Source organism: Rutidosis leptorrhynchoides, chromosome 3 (genome assembly GCF_046630445.1).
Source record: "Rutidosis leptorrhynchoides isolate AG116_Rl617_1_P2 chromosome 3, CSIRO_AGI_Rlap_v1, whole genome shotgun sequence".
NCBI classification, from domain to species: Eukaryota; Viridiplantae; Streptophyta; class Magnoliopsida; order Asterales; family Asteraceae; genus Rutidosis; species Rutidosis leptorrhynchoides.
This window is the reverse complement of record NC_092335.1, coordinates 573,118,847-573,140,621: the sequence shown is the minus strand read 5'-3', so window position 1 is coordinate 573,140,621 and position 21,775 is coordinate 573,118,847.

Here is a 21,775-nt window from a genome sequence, read left to right as displayed (position 1 = left end):
GAATGACCTAGTATGCCTATTGACTGTTCCAAAGAGACCTCTTAGGAGCTGTTAAGATATAGGTAGTGCCTTGGCTATATGTGATGACCCGAAAAATTTCGACTAATTTAAACCAATTCTCTTTATGATTTAATATTATGTAAATATACATATATGTATGTATATATATATATATATATATATATATATATATATATTATAAGATGTACAAGTAAAAACGACTTTCCTACAGTAAAACATTAATTGCTACAGTAAAAATGACTTTGCTACAGTAAAACACTATTTACTACAGTGAAACCGTATTTTGCTACAGTGCTACAGTGAAAACGACTTTGCTACAGTGATTTGCTACAGTAAAACACTATTTGCTACAGTAAACACTATTTGCTACAGTACACACTATTTGCTACAGTAAACACTATTTGCTACAGTAAACACTATTTGATGTCGACGAACTAGCAAACAAAAACAGAAAAGGCGGCCATGCGATCGCATGGCAAAAACACTGAAAACTCATGCGATCGCATGAGCTACAGTAAATCGAAAAGTAATATAAATACGCAGTTTGTTCGACGAAGTTTTTTTCATATTATCTCTTAATATTTATATTTATATTATAATTATAATTTTAAATTTAAGTTTAATAATAATAAGGTATATACGAGGGTGTTTTTAATTCGGGTTTCAAACCGCTTTAAGCTAAGGAAATATTAGGTATTATTCGGGGTATTGTTCTTGAATCCAAGGCCAACCATACAGTCATCTACCATCATTACGTCTACGCAATTTGCCTACAATATTGAATCGCAATATTGAACTGTGAGTTATAGTCTCCCTTTTTAAATGCTTTAAATATTTTTGGGCTGAGAATACATGCAATTTATTTTAAACGCAATAAGACACAAGTACATACAAAATTCTACACTGAGTTAAACCGAAAATCCCTTAGCTTTGGTAACTAGTAGCTGCCAGTACATAGGATATGGACTGGTGGGCGCGAATAATTGTATATGGATCCATAGGGCTTGACATCCCCGTCCGAGCTAGAGCGCTAGCCTTTTAACGGACGTATGTTATTTGAGTTTAAGACACGTTGGTTTGCGCGTATTAAAACGAATGGGGTAATTATCACTATAGCGTTAAGTTTAGTTACCAGGGTGCTCTGTTACGTAGAATCTATTGATAAACTTTTGATGAAATCTTGTGGTCTATCTTTATATATGTTTATGACTCGAGCAATTAAAACTATAACTCACCAACATTCGTGTTGACTTTTTAGCATGTTTTATTCTCAGGTCCTTAGAATGCTTCCGCTGTGATGTGCTTGTTGCCTGCATGGAGTCTCTCATGCTTTGTACAAAGTTTATTGCATTCAAAATAAAACTGCGTTGTGTAATAAATAATTGGACTGTGATGTCAACCTGTAAATTAAAGACTTATGTATTTTGGGGTTTTGCTTATACCTAAGCACTCGCCCACATGTTTATAACTTTCTATGTTTAGAAAGTCACTTATTTTAATGAATGCAATATTTTATCAAAACGTATCATATAGAGGTCAAAACCTCACTGTGGAATCAATGATTAACGTGCCGCGTCAATAGCGATTTTGATGGGTCGTTACAGTTGGTATCCGAGCTTGAGGTCATAGGGAACCAGAAATTACATTAGTGTGTTTAACTGGTAATTGTTAGGATGCATTAGTGAGTCTGGACTATGACCATATCTGTTTTTACTGATTTTTGCTTATTATTTGGTCAAAAACATTATATGTGATATATTTATATGCTAACGTAATTGTTGTTTCAATTATGTGATAGATGACTTCCTCTAATCCTATCATTTTGTACGACTCGGAATCGGACACTGAATCTATTCTATCCACAACTGAAAAGGGCGTTCCAATACCTATTAAAGAAGAAATTGTGTTAGCCGGGGAATCTCAACTCCCGGTAAACCCAGAGGAGGTTCCAGCCCCACCTAGCTTTAGTTTTCCGGAGCCACAGTATCGTTGGCATGGACCCATGATCCCTGGAGTAAACGAGGATCGTCCATTTCTAAACAAATATGGACATTGGTCCAGATATACCGCCGACGGGCGGGTTGTGCCAATTACGCCTGGCAGATTTCGGTTCATGACCACCGGTACATATTCTTGCAGTTCGTCATCATATTCTCCTACACATGACTCAGACAGTTCGTCATCAGACGAGATCAGTAAGGAGGAGGATTTCGCTAATGAAATAAAAGAGATCACTAAGGAGAAATTCCAACTTGCTATAGATAATAAAAACAACCACAATAATAAAATGTCCTTAATTATTAAAAAAGAACAGGACCATTCGATCCGTAACCACCCATATTGTATTAAACCCACTGAGGCAACGGGTACCTCAAAACCCCAACTAAAAATAAAATACACTGCCAGAATGTCTGTCGGACCATGTGCACACAAACAATTGGCAGAGAGAACCAAATGGGAAGAAGTTTCTGATAGTTCTGAATGAACGACCTCGCAACCATAAATCTTCCATGCGCTATTTTATTGCTTATGTGTGCTACTCTATCTTGTTATGTAAAATAAGCATATGTAAAATATCAGTATTGTATGGTATTGTATTATTTTGGTTTATTAATAATAAATGCATGGAATGATTATTTGTATTATTACTACTTCTTATTATTATTATTACATAATAATGTAGTAACTCGCTATAATTTTTCATAGTGGAATATTATTAGGATTTTAGTAGTTAATTCCTTGTACTAGCTATTATGTATGAACTTAACGGGTAGGTAATACCCTAGAAATAATTATAAAATGCTAATAAGAAGAAAAGGCTTTTATAATAATCGGTTCATATTATTAATATGCTACGATTAACTATTGACAACTCATTTTACCTATAATATTCTATATGATTAAATTATATCTGTTGTGTTTATTGAAGAAACATGTCTCAAATGTCGGATGCTGAGTTTGAGCAACTAGTCGAGAAACGTGTGAATGAAAGAATTGCTGCAACCGAAGCAGCAAAAGCAACAGCCGAAGCAGCAGCCAAAGCAGCAGCCGTAAACACAAATTCACGAAACGGATGCTCATACAAAACTTTTCAAGGATGCAAACCACAGACGTTTAGTGGAACTGAGGGACCAGTCGGTCTAACCCGATGGTTTGAAAAGATGGAGTCCGTTTTCAAAATCAGTAATTGTGCGAACGGAGACAAGTCAAAGTATGCTTCGTGCACGTTGCAAGACGGTGCACTTACTTGGTGGAACAATTATGCTAAAGCAGAAGGAATAGATACGGCATATGATATCTCTTGGGAAGAACTGAAAAAGATGCTAATCGAGGAGTACTGTCCTCGAAACGAGATCAGAAAAATGGAATCTGAGTTACGTAATCTGAAGGTTATCGGCGCGAATCTCAATAACTATGAAAAGCGTTTCATGGAACTAGCCTTGTTGTGTCCCGAATTGGTGCCAAACGAGAAACGAAAGATAGAAATGTATATTGACGGTTTATCGATCAATATCAAAGGAAATGTTACATCGTCCAAACCGAATACGATGCAGGAAGCCATGACAATGGCACACCAACTCATGGACCAGATCACAGAGAGTTCGATAAAGGCACCAATTACCGAAGTCAAGACAACTGAAGGAAAGAGGAAATGGGAAGACTATAAGGGCAAAAGTACTCACCTGAAGAAACAAGAAACTTTTAAAGGTAACCAAGATGGGGCAACTGCAAGTCCAAACTATAAGGGACCCCATCCGTTCTGCAAAAGATGTTACACACATCATGCAGGTTATTGCCAAGTGGTCTGTGACAAGTGTAACAAGAAAGGACATGTGGCGAAAGATTGTTATGCCACCGTTTCTGAAGTAAAGACAAAACTGACCGATGTCAAGAAATGTTTTGGATGCGGGAAGTCTGGTCACTTTATAAATCAATGCCCTGATAAGGAGAAGAACAAAGAACCCGCACGTGGGAGGGCATTTAATGTTAGTGCCAGTAAAGCACGTGAGGATCCTAATCTTGTCACGGGTACGTTTACCGTTAATAATCAACTAGCTTCTATTATGTTTGATACGGGTGCTGATAGAAGTTATATGTGTAAAGACTTTAGTTTTAAACTAAAATGTGCATCATTACCTCTAGACGATAAATATACTATTGAATTAGCTAATGGTAAACTGATAAAAGCCGATAAAATTTGCCATGGTTGCGAAATGAATCTTGCTGGTGAAACCTTCAAAATCGATTTGATACCCGTAGAATTAGGAAGTTTTGACGTAATCGTTGGCATGGACTGGATGTCCAAAACAAGAGCGGAAGTTGTTTGCGCTGAGAAAGCAATCCGCATCCCTCGTAAGGATGAAACGTCATTAATGATTTATGGGGAGAAGAGCAACTCAAAGCTGAACTTTATCAGCTGTATGAAGGCCCAGAAACTTATAAGAAAAGGTTGTTATGCTATTATGGCACACGTAAAGAAGATCGATACTGAAGAAAGAAGCATTGATGACATGCCGGTTGTAAGAGAATATCCCGGAGTATTTCCAGAAGAATTACCGGGGCTACCTCCACACAGGTGTGTAGAATTTCAAATTGATCTCATACCAGGAGCTGCACCTGTAGCCCGATCTCCATATAGACTTGCACCTTCAGAAATGCAAGATTTACAAGACCAGTTGCAAGAATTATCGGTCCGTGGATTTATTCGTCCTAGTTTTTCACCTTGGGGTGCTCCTATTCTGTTCGTCAAGAAGAAGGATGGATCTATGAGAATGTGCATAGATTACCGAGAATTAAACAAATTAACGATCAAGAATCGGTACCCATTACCGAGGATTGATGATTTGTTTGATCAATTGCAAGGATCAAGTGTTTATTCTAAGATTGATCTACGCTCCGGATATCATCAACTGAGAGTGAAGGAAGAAGATGTTCCTAAAACCGCGTTCAGAACCCGTTACGGTCACTATGAGTTTCTAGTCATGCCTTTTGGATTAACTAATGCTCCAGCAGTATTCATGGATCTAATGAATCGCATCTGTAGACCGTATTTAGACAAATTTGTCATTGTTTTTATCGACGACATATTGATTTACTCGAAGAACAAGGAAGAACATGAGCAACACTTAAGACTGGTACTAGAGATACTCAAGAAAGAAGAATTGTACGCAAAATTTTCGAAGTGTGATTTCTGGTTACAAGAAGTACAATTTTTGGGCCATGTTGTCAGTAAACATGGAATTAAAGTTGACCCCGCCAAGATCGAAGCCATTAGTAAATGGGAAACCCCGAAGACTCCAACACAAATTCGCCAATTCTTAGGTCTTGCTGGTTACTACCGAAGATTCATTCAAGATTTCTCTAGAATCGCCAAACCCTTAACTTCATTGACTCAAAAGGGAAAGAAATATGATTGGTCCACGGAACAGGAATCCTCATTCCAGTTATTAAAGAAGAAGTTAACGTCTGCACCCATTTTGTCATTACCAGAAGGAAATGATGATTTCGTGATCTATTGTGACGCTTCGCGCCAAGGTTTAGGATGTGTATTAATGCAACGCACAAAAGTTATCGCATATGCCTCACGACAACTAAAAATTCATGAAAAGAACTATACGACACACGATTTGGAACTTGGAGCTGTAGTTTTTGCACTCAAAATATGGAGACACTATTTATATGGCACCAAGTGTACAGTGTACACCGACCATAAGAGTCTTCAGCATATTTTTGATCAAAAACAACTCAATATGAGACAACGTCGCTGGGTAGAGTTGTTAAACGATTACGATTGTGAAATCCGTTACCACCCCGGAAAGGCTAATGTTGTAGCTGATGCCCTAAGTCGAAAAGAAAGAGTAAAACCTCTTAGGGTCCGAGCTTTGAATATTACAATTCGTACTGATCTCACAAAGCAAATTCAAGCAGCACAGTTAGAAGCTTTAAAAGAAGAAAACGAAAAAGGTGAAATGAGCAAAGGGATAGAAAAACAACTTGAAGTAAAAGCCGATGGAACCCTGTATTTTGCTGGTAGGATATGGGTACCAAGACATGGTAACCTAAGGCAACTAGTACTAGATGAAGCACACAAAACGAGGTACTCAATTCACCCAGGAAACGGAAAAATGTACCACGATCTCAAGAAGTTTTATTGGTGGCCTAATATGAAAACAGAAATTGCTACTTATGTAAGCAAATGTTTAACGTGTGCAAAGGTCAAAGCTGAGCACCAAAAGCCGTCAGGATTACTGCAACAACCAGAAATTCCGCAGTGGAAATGGGAAAGAATAACCATGGATTTCATTACGAAATTTCCAAGGACTGCAAGTAGTCATGATACTATTTGGGTGATAGTTGATCGTCTAACTAAATCAGCTCACTTCCTACCAATAAAGGAGACAGACAGTATGGAGAAATTAGCACGCCTATATTTGAAGGAAGTAGTTTCCAGGCATGGTGTACCCATCTCCATCATATCTGATCCCGACACCCGATTCACATCACGTTTTTGGCAATCATTACAAAAAGCATTGGGAACTCGATTAGATATGAGCACCGCTTATCACCCACAGACAGATGGTCAAAGTGAAAGAACAATACAAACATTGGAAGACATGTTACGGGCATGCGTGATTGACTTTGGAACCAGTTGGGATCGACACTTACCGTTGGCAGAATTTTCATACAATAACAGCTATCATACGAGCATCAACGCAGCACCATTTGAAGCACTTTAAGGTAGAAAGTGCAGATCTCCTATCTGTTGGAGTGAAGTAGGAGAAAGACAACTTACTGGACCAGAAATTATTCACGAAACCACCGAAAAGATCATTCAAATACAACAGCGATTGAAAACGGCCATGAGTCACCAAAAGAGTTATGCTGATGTAAGAAGAAAACCGCTAGAATTTCAAGTGGGCGACAAAGTCATGTTGAAAGTGTCACCCTGGAAAGGCGTTGTACGATTCGGTAAACGAGGAAAGCTAAGTCCTAGGTACGTAGGACCCTTTGAAATCACCGAAAGAATTGGAGCAGTTGCTTATCGATTAAGGCTACCACAAGAACTTAGTAGTGTTCACGACACATTTCACGTGTCAAATTTGAAGAAATGTTTAGCTGAAGAGGATGTCGTAATTCCTCTTGACGAAATACGAATCAATGATAAACTCCATTTTATCGAAGAACCTGTTGAAATCATGGACCGTGAGGTCAAACAATTAAAACAAAGCAAAATACCGATAGTTAGAGTTCGTTGGAACGCAAGACGAGGACCCGAGTTTACTTGGGAACGTGAAGATCAAATGAAGCAAAAGTATCCACATTTGTTCACTGATATCGCTCATGAAACAGGTACTACTCAAAATTTCGGGACGAAATTTTCTTTAACGGGGAGGTACTGTGATGACCCGAAAAATTTCGAATAATTTAAACCAATTCTCTTTATGATTTAATATTATGTAAATATATATATATGTATGTATATATATATATATATATATATATATATATATATATATATTATAAGATGTACAAGTAAAAACGACTTTCCTACAGTAAAACATTAATTGCTACAGTAAAAATGACTTTGCTACAGTAAAACACTATTTGCTACAGTGAAACCGTATTTTGCTACAGTGCTACAGTGAAAACGACTATTTGCTACAGTAAAACACTATTTGCTACAGTAAACACTATTTGCTACAGTAAACACTATTTGCTACAGTAAACACTATTTGATGTCGACGAACTAGCAAACAAAAACAGAAAAGGCGGCCATGCGATCGCATGGCAAAAACACTGAAAACTCATGCGATCGCATGAGCTACAGTAAATCGAAAAGTAATATAAATACGCAGTTTGTTCGACGAAGTTTTTTTCATATTATCTCTTAATATTTATATTTATATTATAATTATAATTTTAAATTTAAGTTTAATAATAATAAGGTATATACGAGGGTGTTTTTAATTCGGGTTTCAAACCGCTTTAAGCTAAGGAAATATTAGGTATTATTCGGGGTATTGTTCTTGAATCCAAGGCCAACCATACAGTCATCTACCATCATTACGTCTACGCAATTTGCCTACAATATTGAATCGCAATATTGAACTGTGAGTTATAGTCTCCCTTTTTAAATGCTTTAAATATTTTTGGGCTGAGAATACATGCAATTTATTTTAAACGCAATAAGACACAAGTACATACAAAATTCTACACTGAGTTAAACCGAAAATCCCTTAGCTTTGGTAACTAGTAGCTGCCAGTACATAGGATATGGACTGGTGGGCGCGAATAATTGTATATGGATCCATAGGGCTTGACATCCCCGTCCGAGCTAGAGCGCTAGCCTTTTAACGGACGTATGTTATTTGAGTTTAAGACACGTTGGTTTGCGCGTATTAAAACGAATGGGGTAATTATCACTATAGCGTTAAGTTTAGTTACCAGGGTGCTCTGTTACGTAGAATCTATTGATAAACTTTTGATGAAATCTTGTGGTCTATCTTTATATATGTTTATGACTCGAGCAAATAAAACTATAACTCACCAACATTCGTGTTGACTTTTTAGCATGTTTTATTCTCAGGTCCTTAGAATGCTTCCGCTGTGATGTGCTTGTTGCCTGCATGGAGTCTCTCATGCTTTGTACAAAGTTTATTGCATTCAAAATAAAACTGCGTTGTGTAATAAATAATTGGACTGTGATGTCAACCTGTAAATTAAAGACTTATGTATTTTGGGGTTTTGCTTATACCTAAGCACTCGCCCACATGTTTATAACTTTCTATGTTTAGAAAGTCACTTATTTTAATGAATGCAATATTTTATCAAAACGTATCATATAGAGGTCAAAACCTCACTGTGGAATCAATGATTAACGTGCCGCGTCAATAGCGATTTTGACGGGTCGTTACACTATATGACCTAAACATATTGTATGTTCTTGTTTGATTGTTGCCCTAGGATTAAGTCATATCAACTGTTTAGGTATCTGTTAGGTTTCTATCTGCTTTACTATCAGTATATCAACTGTAATGCTGTATAATGTTTGGATTGGTATAATCTCATTAGTATGATGAAATGGTTGTTAGTTTTCATTTAAGGTTTTGTCAACTTAACCCGACGAACTCCTTCCGTTTGTGATCAGTGTTCAATCCACACGGCACGTTGTTATTCAGTTAACTAAACTGATAACGAGGGTTAGGAATAGAGCTCAACTCACTAATAAACCTAGTGCTTTACTGAGGATAACCTCCGAGGTATAGTTACCTTTCAATTATACAACCAAGTGACATACTTTTCACAACTCTATTAGAACTCCGAGAGTCTAGAGATAAGTAGGTCTGTGTAATTGGCTCATCTAACCAGAGCTACACCGTTCCAATCTTAGCTTTAACATAAACATAATTACATTTCCCTAGTCCAAACCGATATCTGGTCAACATTTCCCTGATCTGCATACTCCGGATATCCTTTCACTTTCTTTACTTTTCCGCAATTAGGACTATCACCCCAAAACCAACTACTATCCTTTACCCATGTAATTTAAACAAAGACAATTATCCACTTGATCTTCAATACGTTAAACCATTCAAAAGTACGACCCTAGGTTAACTTACACCTTCTATTATTAGAAAGTTAAAAGAAAATTTAGGCCCTGCAAAATATAAATAATAAACCACTGTTCGTTACCCTGATCAGCTGATTCTGACGCCTTGCGACCTAACGACACTGCACGAATAAAACCGTCCGTTTCGGCCATATCAGACATCGCTGGGAGCAAAAGACGATCTAAATGTTCCCCTCTAACCGAACAATAAACACACCATCCCCGGACATCAACCATTTCCAGTAGTCATCATGCTCATACTTCACAACCCCGGATAACTCGTCTCGCAAGGAATCCAACATCGATAGATTTCTACCCCTAATATCATTATAATATCATTACAAGACCAATTATAAAACCAATCACCGTTTACACATATGTTGGCGACTCAAACTTGATCACATTCCAAACAAAAAAAAAAAAAAAAAAAACGATTATATCTAGCATACAAATGGAGAATCACCAATTCAAAGATCAAGCCAAAACCTGATAATGTGACCATTATCAAGCTTCATTTAAACGATTGAGGTTGCTGTTGAACCGTAACCTTTTTATAAGCATGCATATATATTACTACACACACCATTAAAGTTAGCATATTCAAAAACCAAACCATGAATAACATTTAGAATCTTCACCCATAGCGAATCTTGAGACCACCTTTTCGTATAACGCATGATATTCTCCCATATTACCCAGCTCATCTTTTTAGAATCCACACCACTATCCTAAAATTTTTTAGCTCAAATAGAATCCAAGACCTTATTGACTTGTACTGGACATTTAAAAATTGAGAACTAATATAAACCAAGCGATCCCGTTACTGATGTGAACAACGTGAGGTCGATAGCAATGACATTTTTCAAGAAGCTAGTCTCTTTTGGAACTTAGTGATCAAATAATTTCAATGGAGAAATGTGATTCATATTCACCAAAATGATAAGATATATACCACAATTTCAGAGTTGAATTATTATCATAAAAATTGTATCTATGAACTGCAAATAGATATTCCCTCAACCGGTAGCCTATATGCCATCAATTGCAGAATAATAAACAAACATGTATAGATAGATATCATATTACTACACTCAAAGTTTAAGAATATACTAAGCCCTATATTAATAAACTCAACGTTTCTTCATAAAACTAAGGTCTAAATTTAGAATATTCAACACTCACATGATAACACATCTAATAGAAACATCAATAAAACTTTGAGTGTATTAACTATGGTTCCATCAATGAAATAAACTTGTGGTTCCATCAAATAAAAATTAATAACATATAATCAAACAAAATTGAATGTAAAAGTTAACAACAAACCTGGTTGAATCGAATAATCGTAATTAAGTTGAGTGTATTAAGAATATTCAAATCTCACATGATAACACAACTAAGAGAAACATCAATAAACTTTGTGTGAATTAAGTGTGGTTCCATCAATCAAACAAAAGCGTGGTTCCATCAGATAAAAACTGATAATATATAATCAAACAAAATTGAATGTAAAAGGTAACAACAAACCGGGTTGGATCTAGTGATCGTATTTGCAAGGCTAGAATATAGAATTAAATTGATTGTAAAGAAGAAAAATATGGTTGTTGAACAATAAAATGGGAAGAGGAATAAATTATAACGGATGAGAGTTTGTTAGATTTTAATTAAAAGAGATTAGTATTTCCTTTTATAAAATATTTCGTATTATTTTTTTAATTAAATTAATATAAAATAATGACATAATTAAAGATGTTTTAATATTTTTAATTTTGAATTATTTTTATGCTTAGAAAACTATTATTTATTTATGACATCATTATTTAAGAGATGTAATAGAATTTATAGATGTGATCTAAATGTAAATGTAAACACTTCAACACTTTAGTTTTATATTATATATTACTCCCTTCATCTCATATTAATAGTTCATTTTTTTATATGTCCTAAATAAATAGTTTACTTCTATAAATATATAAGAATAATTGTTTAAAGTACTTTTATAACCTTATTTTATTTAAATAAGAAAAAAAGTAGATAAAAGTAAGGGGTTAAACTGGAAAGTAGATAAAAATTTACATGTGACAGTTACTTTTTTTTAAATTGTTTGTTTTATGTCTGGACTATTAAATTGAGAAGGAGAGTATCAATATCCTTCATTATTATCTAAGATTTAGGTATTATATTATATTAACCCTTATAAAAGGGATGGCCAACGTCGTAGTTTCAGTTACATCGGATTGTCGTTTTGCATTTGCTTTCACATTACAAACGGTCCCTCAACTTTGACTATATTTACACAACGGCCCCTCAAGTTTACACTTTTTCAGGGGTACAAACTGTAAATATATAATTCTATTAAAATAAAATAAACTAATTCCACCCGAATTTATAACGGGCCATTTCTTCTCGCTCGGTGCGAGTTAAATTTTTCAGAAACCACCGTTCAACTCGAAAAAATCTTATGAACCCAACGGGACTAACTATACGCGAAACGGACATTTCTTAAAAAAACACTAAACAAAACGACAACTCGTATCTTCTCACTCGACACGAGTTAAATTTTTTTGACGGCAGCATCAGACTCGAAATAATTTTATGAACAAAACGAAATTAACCACGTTCGAAACAGACACTTTTTAAAAAAAAAAAAAGTTAAACACAACGACAGCCCGTATCTTTCTGTTCGCCGGGAGTTAAATTTTTCCGACAGCACCGTTACACTCGAAAAAATTTATTGAACAAAACAAAACTAACTACGTTCGAAACGGATACTTTTTAAAAAACGCTTAACACAACGATATCTAAAACGGCGCTTAACACGTGGGTCATGTTCCTCTCTGTAAATACACAACGATACGTTAAATATGAATACGCAGGCCGAAAGCCCCCGCCGCAACGCGCGGGCCGGTCCGGACTAGTTATATATAAACCTATTACGGAGAGTGAATAACTCGACCTGATTGGTCGGGTTACTATTTACTCCTTTTTTTTTAATCTTCTTTAATGAACTTTAGTTTCTCCACAATTAGTATATATACAAAACTTCAATTAGGCAACACTAAATCAACGCAATATATATTTATAGGGAAATAGGGGGTACTAAACGATCTTTGTTTTTTATATTTGTGTTTTATGTAAACTGACTTTTGTTTAACCGTTATTTTTTTTTGTGTAACTATTTTTAACAATTTAATTATGTGAGTTTAATTTGTTAAATTACACTAGATTAAACTATGCAAATTTATTTTTGTAATATTTGCGCATCGCGCTAACCATTCTTCTTGTTTTTAACAATCACGAGGTGAAGTATGCTGTGCGTTGACGTGAGAGTCCCATTTGTTCTTCGATATTGACGCAATATTTGTTGTATACATTTGACTTTAACAACAATTGCAGTTTAAATTCATAATTGTATTTTATAATTGGGTGTTCGCGTTTTGTTGTGATTTAAATGATTTTTTTTTTCTTTTTTTATTCATGTGCGTAAAGAACATACAAATATAATATTTTATAAACTTATAAATTCTTTTTCTATATTTTTAATTTTTTTCAATGATTTTAATTTGGTTTGTTTGATATTAAGAGTATATGAGTAAGTATAATCAGTTTAATCTACAAAAGGAAGATACATTAAGTTTTATTATATTTCAGACATTTTTTTTGAAGAAATCATTTAAAGAAATTAACCCTAATCTTTATATATTAGTTTTTTTATTACTATTATGATGTTATTGTTAAAAGGTAAAAAAAATAGATATCCGATAAAATTAATATTGAGAGAGAATTGAAATGAAAAAATAGCAAAAAAAAAAAAAAAAAAAAATAAACTTAAAAGATGAGAATGGAAACTTACAGCTTAAAGGAAAAAAATGAAATTTTGAAATATTATAAAACGAAAGGGTTAAAGAGAAACTTGAAAAAAAAAAAAAAAGGAGGATAAAGGTTACCTAATCGCTCGGAGCCTATTGACAAGAGACACATAAAATCATTCAAGCCTCCGTTTATTTCATTTTAGATTGGGGCTATTGACCAAAACACCAATTTTTACAACGAACTATAAAGATTCGTCCTACAAATAAATTATTGCCAAAATGCTCTCGCAAGTTCTCGTGACTCGCCATTTGCTCGGCGATGGGCGAGGAAATTCAAGTCGTACTGAGACATAGACTAATGACCGAGACAACACGAGTCACAGTATTGGACGTTGATCATGCGAGTTGCGTATGACCGCATTTTATGAGTCATAAGATGTTGATGAATGAGTCGCAAGGATCGCAAGGGTCACTTGCGACTAACATGGCACTTATCAAGACAAGATTTCATGAAAATTTGAGATTTTAAAGTAACCGTGGGGTCTAATTGCTTCACGAGCTTCAATGTTAAACCTTCATATATACCAATCACTTAACCGTTAACATCACCAATTACCAACATCACCAATCACCTAGAAAGCTGCATATATCAACACCAACATTCATCACCACCAACACCATCACCAATCATCACCAGTCGCACCTCATCACCACCGCCACACCCATCACCACCATCATTCATTAGCACCAACATCACCACCAACTTTCATCAACGCCAACATCATATCCACCAACAGTCTATACCACCATCACCTACTGCATTTTCCCCACCACCATACGAAACAACAACATCGTTCATCACCACCAACATCAATCTATACTACCAATAATCTATACCACCATCAATCTATACCACCATCACCAACTTTATCACATACCGCATCATCACCACAACCACACCAATCACCACTTTCAGTTTCAGCACCACCATCAACATAGAATACACACACATGTGTGTATTATCATATTGAATATTGTTGTTTGAGTCAAGTCGCAAGGTTCACATGTCAGATAATCTGACCTTGCGACTTTGAATCAACCTGCGTGACTAATGATCAAACATGCCAGTCACAAGATTTGAATGTCATACAATCTGAACATGCGACATTGAATCAACCTTTGTGATTAATGATCTAACACCAGTCGCAAGGTGTGTAGGTCACATAATCTGCCTTTGCTACTCGCTTCGTACACTCTCACCACTAACCAACAACAGTCCTGACCAAATTGCAATTAAATGAAAAAAAAATGTTTCACAAGCTTAAAACGGCTCATCAACTTAATTTTGAGTTTTCATGATAACTGATCATCTACTTCATTATTCAGAGTAATTGATCTTTTTGACGGCTGTTCTTTATGCTCCTTATGATCCATCATTTGTTTCAAGATTTTATCACCCCCCGTTCACCGCATTCAACATTTCCTCGGTTCCCTAGCAGCCTCGATAGATGACGAAAATAAAACTCATGTAACCTCCTTTTCTCCACATGTTGATTATATTTGTCCTCTTCCGTGGTTCCAGTTTCATCAAATTGTAAGTGTACACTGGATAATTTCAAGTACTTCTTACTTAAACTTAAAATATCTTATCTACACTGTTGGTGGATATATGGTAATAGTTACGTCCCAACAGTGGAAAGTTTTAATACCCGAATAGATTTTTATGTGTGCCTTCAATTATACAACAACAACCATCAAGTACATCATGTGACTCTTTACCAAAGGAGAGTGGGGTAACATAAATCCAAGTGCATATTTTTAGAATTCTCCTCCGACTGCTTCGATATGCTTTGATATGCATGGTCTATTGAATTGGCTAATTGGTTTAATAAAAAACCTTGATCTGGTGTGGTCCATTATCATTCATGTAGCAATGATAGAGATACGTCTATCCGCAATCTCAATCATAATTCTAAGTAGCCTCCGTCATATATTATAAAATGTTGGTCCGAAGTGGCTTTTCAAAAGTGGTGAAATGGTTTGTTTAAAAAGCACAACATTTGCGAAGTCACTTTCGACCAATATTTGGTGTTTTTGTTATAATATATGACGGATAGTAGTTGATATTAAGATTGAGATTGTGGAAAATCGTATCTTTATCATTGCTACGTGACTGCTAATGGAGCACACCATATGCAGGTTTGTTATTAAAGCAATTAGTCACTTTTACAGCCCCTCGTGTTGAAAGAGTTGGCGGAGAATTCTATAAATATGCACTTGGTTTGATGTTACTCCAATTTCCCTTGGTTAAGAGTCACATAGTGACTTGATGGTTGTTCTTATAATATATGAGACACTCATAAGAATCCATTAAGGTATTCAAAATATTCCACCGTTTCACCGTACTTATTACCATCATATCCTCCAACAGTGTATATATAATTTTTTAAGTTTATGTTTAAGTAAAAAATACTTTAAATTATCTATCTAGTGTACACTTACAAATTGATGTAACTAGAACCACTAAAGAGGACAAATATGATAGATAAATGGATAAAGGGTGTTTGCCCGAGTTGTTATTTTCGTCATATACCGAGGCGGCTGGGGTACTAATTAAAAAGGTGAATGTGTTGAGTTCGGATGATAAGATTTTGAAACAAATGGTGGATTATCGGGATCTTAAGGAAGCGCTCAACAACATCAATTTTCCTCAAAACTAAGGTAGTTGATTGAAGTTGATGAGTTGTTTTAAGATTCTGCTATATATATATATATATATATATATATATATATATATATATATATATATATATATATATATATATATCCATGGCTAAGCACTAAATGGGGTACAAACTGGATAAGTAAATATGGGCCTCACATTAAGAAAAAGTCTCATTTTATATCAAAAACGCTGAGGGGCAAAATAGTAATTTTGTAAATCTATTTCCATTACTTTTATCAGTCGCGTCTTTTATCATCTGCTACCAAATTAAAATCCAAAAATATAGGTCCGCTCCCTGTTCTTACTCAAACACCATCGTATATTCATCAATCCATAAATTCACACTCCGGATCTTGGAAATCTACCGGCAACAATCTCCGGTGAAACTGAGTAATAATTTCTGATGAACACGTGGTGTCTGCTCCATCGTTCAGCGTTTTTACCAATCCTTACAAACGAGTGGTTTGATTTTCTGATGAACTTCGTCCGGTAACGGAGTTGCTGGCGCCGAAGATGATTTCGGTAACTCTACATCTGGATCGATTAGGTCAGTTGTTTGGTTCGCTTTTAATTCTGTAGTCATTAACAGTTACGGTGTTTATTTGATGCATGTGGAAATTGTAGCTATGTGTAATTAGGTCATATTAGTATGAAATTGTAGCTATGTGTTAGTTGAATAAAATATGATTTCATGATATTCATTTATAATGTTGAAATTGATAGCCTGCTAGTTTTTCATTATTATTTTTCTTCTTAGTTAGTTCTTAACATGAAAATGTAATTGATACTTTAGGGTTAGTGAGGTGATTAATTCGAAATATTAATGGTTATGAAATTGTAGTCATAAAGATGCATAGTATCTTTGTTTCACATATGCTATAACTGCTAATCAAGCTAAAGGTAGCTGTAAAGTGAGATTAGGTTTAGGTTTTTTTTTTACCCGCATTGGAGATAGGTTTTATGGTGCTTCTGATAAGCCTATAGGTGTTCCATACACCATGGAAGCATGGTCAGAGGTATAATCATGTTTAGATCAAGTTTAGTTATTGTTATAAGCACTTTTCTATCTTGCCTTTTATTATAGCAAATTGAAGATTTAAGCTATTTACTAATTGAGCTGCTGTTATATTGTGTAATATTAACCCTAATTGATTTTACTGTATTTGATTTATTTGATTGAGGTAAGTGCTATTGTAAATGGAGTCTGAGTTAGAATATTAAGAAATTTCTTTAGGGTATATAGGATTTTAGTAGTTAATTTTTATTGTGCATGTTCACACTTTTTAGTAATAGTAGCAACATATTCACACTTTTTAGTAATAGACTTAGTCTCATTTTTTTCAAAATCATAGAAACTGTAAGGAAACTTAGAGTTGTTTTGATTGGTAAACAAAAGGGAAATAATGTCGGTATTTAATTTAATTTTTAATGTCTAATTTAAAATACTGGTTAAAATACGAGAGTTAGATGCTAATCTCTACTTTGCAAGATATTTTTGGCAGTTTTCAGTTTACATATTGTTGTTTCTGGTGAAGTATTTAATGGTAAAAAAGTGAAAGTATGTTGCAGTTATGTGCAATTATCCTTTTAGAGTGGCTATGCCCAGTGTTCTATATTTGTAGATACAAAAGATGTAGTGTTCTTACATGGAATTTTATATCTTCATACTTAACTAAAAGTGTTTTTGTTAATTGTAATTTGTGGCAAATAGATGGGTGGTAGAGCCAGTGGGTGAAGTCTGATTGGAAACAAAGTGAAGGAAAGGTTGGTTCGTTTAAGCACACGGCTGGCTCATGGTCAGCCGATTCAGATGATAAAGGTAAAAAAAATTAATGTCATGCAGTTTGCAAAATTAGGAAATTTTTAATGTGGATTGATAGTTTTGTATTTAAAAAAAAGAAAGAAAAACTATTGAGGGTCCATTTTTTGGGTACACATGATTAGTTTTTGAATGTAGTCAGGCAATGCCTTTAATTGAGTTTTTTTTTCCTTCCCTGTTCTGTTGCATTGTCTTTCTTTCATTGGAGTATAAACTAGATTTGGGATGCACTTTGCAGCCATAAAGGCCAATAGGTGTGGCCTAAATTGTTTGCTATTTTATAGCATTTTAACAATTTTGTTGGTAAAACTACATGGTACCGGTACTGGCTTCCATTTTCTTTACATCCTTAACGTTTACTTCATATATTTATGTCTTTATAACCATCAAATCCAGTGCAATAGTACAAACTAATTGGTTTATTCATACTGTCATGTTTATAATGTAAAGGAATTATTGGGAAATACTAATAAGGTGAACAATCAAGTTGTAGTTGTAGTTGTAGTTGTATAAACAAAAGGTAACTATATATGTGAAGTCAAAACTCGATATACGTAATCAAGATTATTGAACAACTTAATATATGTTTATCGTCATTTAGTAATATCCACCAAACATGTGAAACAAAATAAAAATCCCTGAATTTGAAAGATCTTTATATTGTTTTCAACTCTTTCAGGTATTCAAACAAGAACTGACGCCAGACATTTTGCCATCTCTGTAAAGATCCCAGAATTCAAAAACAAAAACCGAACACTGGTTTTGCAATATTTTATAAAATTCGAACAAGATATTGAGTGCGGTGGTGGCTATACCAAGCTTATGTCTGGATATGTCAACCAAAAGAAATTCGGTGGTGACACTCCCTACAGGTTCAACAATATAACAAATCCATATTATCATTCATCGCCTTATTTTTATCATTCATCACCTCATTTTTATCATTAATCACCTCATTTTTATCATTCATCTTGTTTTTCATCATTCATCACCTCATTTTTATCATGCATCACCTCCTTTTTATCATTCATTATATCTTTTTTTATCATTCATCTTGTGTTTAATCATTCATCACCTACTTTTTATTATTTATCTTGTTTTTTTTATCATTCATCGCCTCATTTTTTATCATTCATCACTTCATTTTTATCATTCATCTTCTTTTTTATCATTCATCACGTTATTTTGTCTTTATTCGCTTATCATTCATCAGCTATCTTTATCATTCACTGGGTATTTTTATCATTCATCGGATACTTTATATGATTCATAACGTTCTTTTATCATTCATCGTTTATCATTCATTAGCTGCTTTTATCATTCATTAGCTGCTTTTATCATTCATTTGGTATTTTTATCATTTATCGGGTATTTTGATGAATGATAAATGCTTGATGAATGATACTGTTTTTTGATAAATGATAAGTGTTTGATGAATGATAGCATTATTGAAATGTCCCGTTCTTATTGATTAAAAACGTTCCATATTAATTGATTTCGTTGCGAGGTTTTGACCTCTATATGAGACGTTTTTCAAAGACTGCATTCATTTTAAAACAAACCATAACCTTTATTTCATCAATAAAGGTTTAAAAAGCTTTACGTAGATTATCAAATAATGATAATCTAAAATATCCTGTTTACACACGACCATTACATAATGGTTTACAATACAAATATGTTACAACAAAATAAGTTTCTTGAATACAGTTTTTACACAATATCATACAAGCATGGACTCCAAATCTCTTCCTTATTTAAGTATGCGACAGCGAAAGCTCTTAATAATCACCTGAGAATAAACATGCTTAAAACGTCAACAAAAATGTTGGTGAGTTATAGGTTTAACCTATATATATATCAAATCGTAATAATAGACCACAAGATTTCATATTTCAATACACATCCCATACATAGAGATAAAAATCATTCATATGGTGAACACCTGGTAACCGACATTAACAAGATGCATATATAAGAATATCCCCATCATTCCGGGACACCCTTCGGATATGATATAAATTTCGAAGTACTAAAGCATCCGGTACTTTGGATGGGGTTTGTTAGGCCCAATAGATCTATCTTTAGGATTCGCGTCAATTAGGGAGTCTGTTCCCTAATTCTTAGATTACCAGACTTAATAAAAAGGGGCATATTCGATTTCGATAATTCAACCATAGAATGTAGTTTCACGTACTTGTGTCTATTTTGTAAATCATTTATAAAACCTGCATGTATTCTCATCCCAAAAATATTAGATTTTAAAAGTGGGACTATAACTCACTTTCACAGATTTTTACTTCGTCAGGAAGTAAGACTTGGCCACTGGTTGATTCACGAACCTATAACAATATATACATATATATCAAAGTATGTTCAAAATATATTTACAACACTTTTAATATATTTTGATGTTTTAAGTTTATTAAGTCAGCTGTCCTCGTTAGTAACCTACAACTAGTTGTCCACAGTTAGATGTACAGAAATAAATCGATAAATATTATCTTGAATCAATCCACGACCCAGTGTATACGTATCTCAGTATTGATCACAACTCAAACTATATATATTTTGGAATCAACCTCAACCCTGTATAGCTAACTCCAACATTCACATATAGAGTGTCTATGGTTGTTCCGAAATATATATAGATGTGTCGACATGATAGGTCGAAACATTGTATACGTGTCTATGGTATCTCAAGATTACATAATATACAATACAAGTTGATTAAGTTATGGTTGGAATAGATTTGTTACCAATTTTCACGTAGCTAAAATGAGAAAAATTATCCAATTTTGTTTTACCCATAACTTCTTCATTTTAAATCCGTTTTGAGTGAATCAAATTGCTATGGTTTCATATTGAACTCTATTTTATGAATCTAAACAGAAAAAGTATAGGTTTATAGTCGGAAAAATAAGTTACAAGTCATTTTTGTAAAGGTAGTCATTTCAGTCGAAAGAACGACGTATAGATGACCATTTTAGAAAACATACTTCCACTTTGAGTTTAACCATAATTTTTGGATATAGTTTCATGTTCATAATAAAAATCATTTTCTCAGAATAACAACTTTTAAATCAAAGTTTATCATAGTTTTTAATTAACTAACCCAAAACAGCCCGCCGTGTTACTACGACGGCGTAAATCCGGTTTTACGGTGTTTTTCGTGTCTCCAGGTTTTAGATCATTAAGTTAGCATATCATATAGATATAGAACATGTGTTTAGTTGATTTTAAAAGTCAAGTTAGAATCATTAACTTTTGTTTGCGAACAAGTTTAGAATTAACTAAACTATGTTCTAGTGATTACAAGTTTAAACATTCGAATAAGATAGCTTTATATGTATGAATCAAATGATGTTATGAACATCATTACTACCTTAAGTTCCTTGGATAAACCTACTGGAAAAGAGAAAAATGGATCTAGCTTCAACGGATCCTTGGATGGCTCGAAGTTCTTGAAGCAGAATCATGACACGAAAACAAGTTCAAGTAAGATTATCACTTGAAATAAGATTGTTATAGTTATAGAAATTGAACCAAAGTTTGAATGTGATTATTACCTTGTATTAGAATGATAACCTACTGTAAGAAACAAAGATTTCTTGAGGTTGGATGATCACCTTACAATATTGGAAGTGAGCTAGCAAACTTGAAAGTATTCTTGATTTTATGTAACTAGAACTTGTAGAATATATGAAGAACACTTAGAACTTGAAGATAGAACTTGAGAGATATCAATTAGATGAAAAAAATTGAAGAATGAAAGTGTTTGTAGGTGT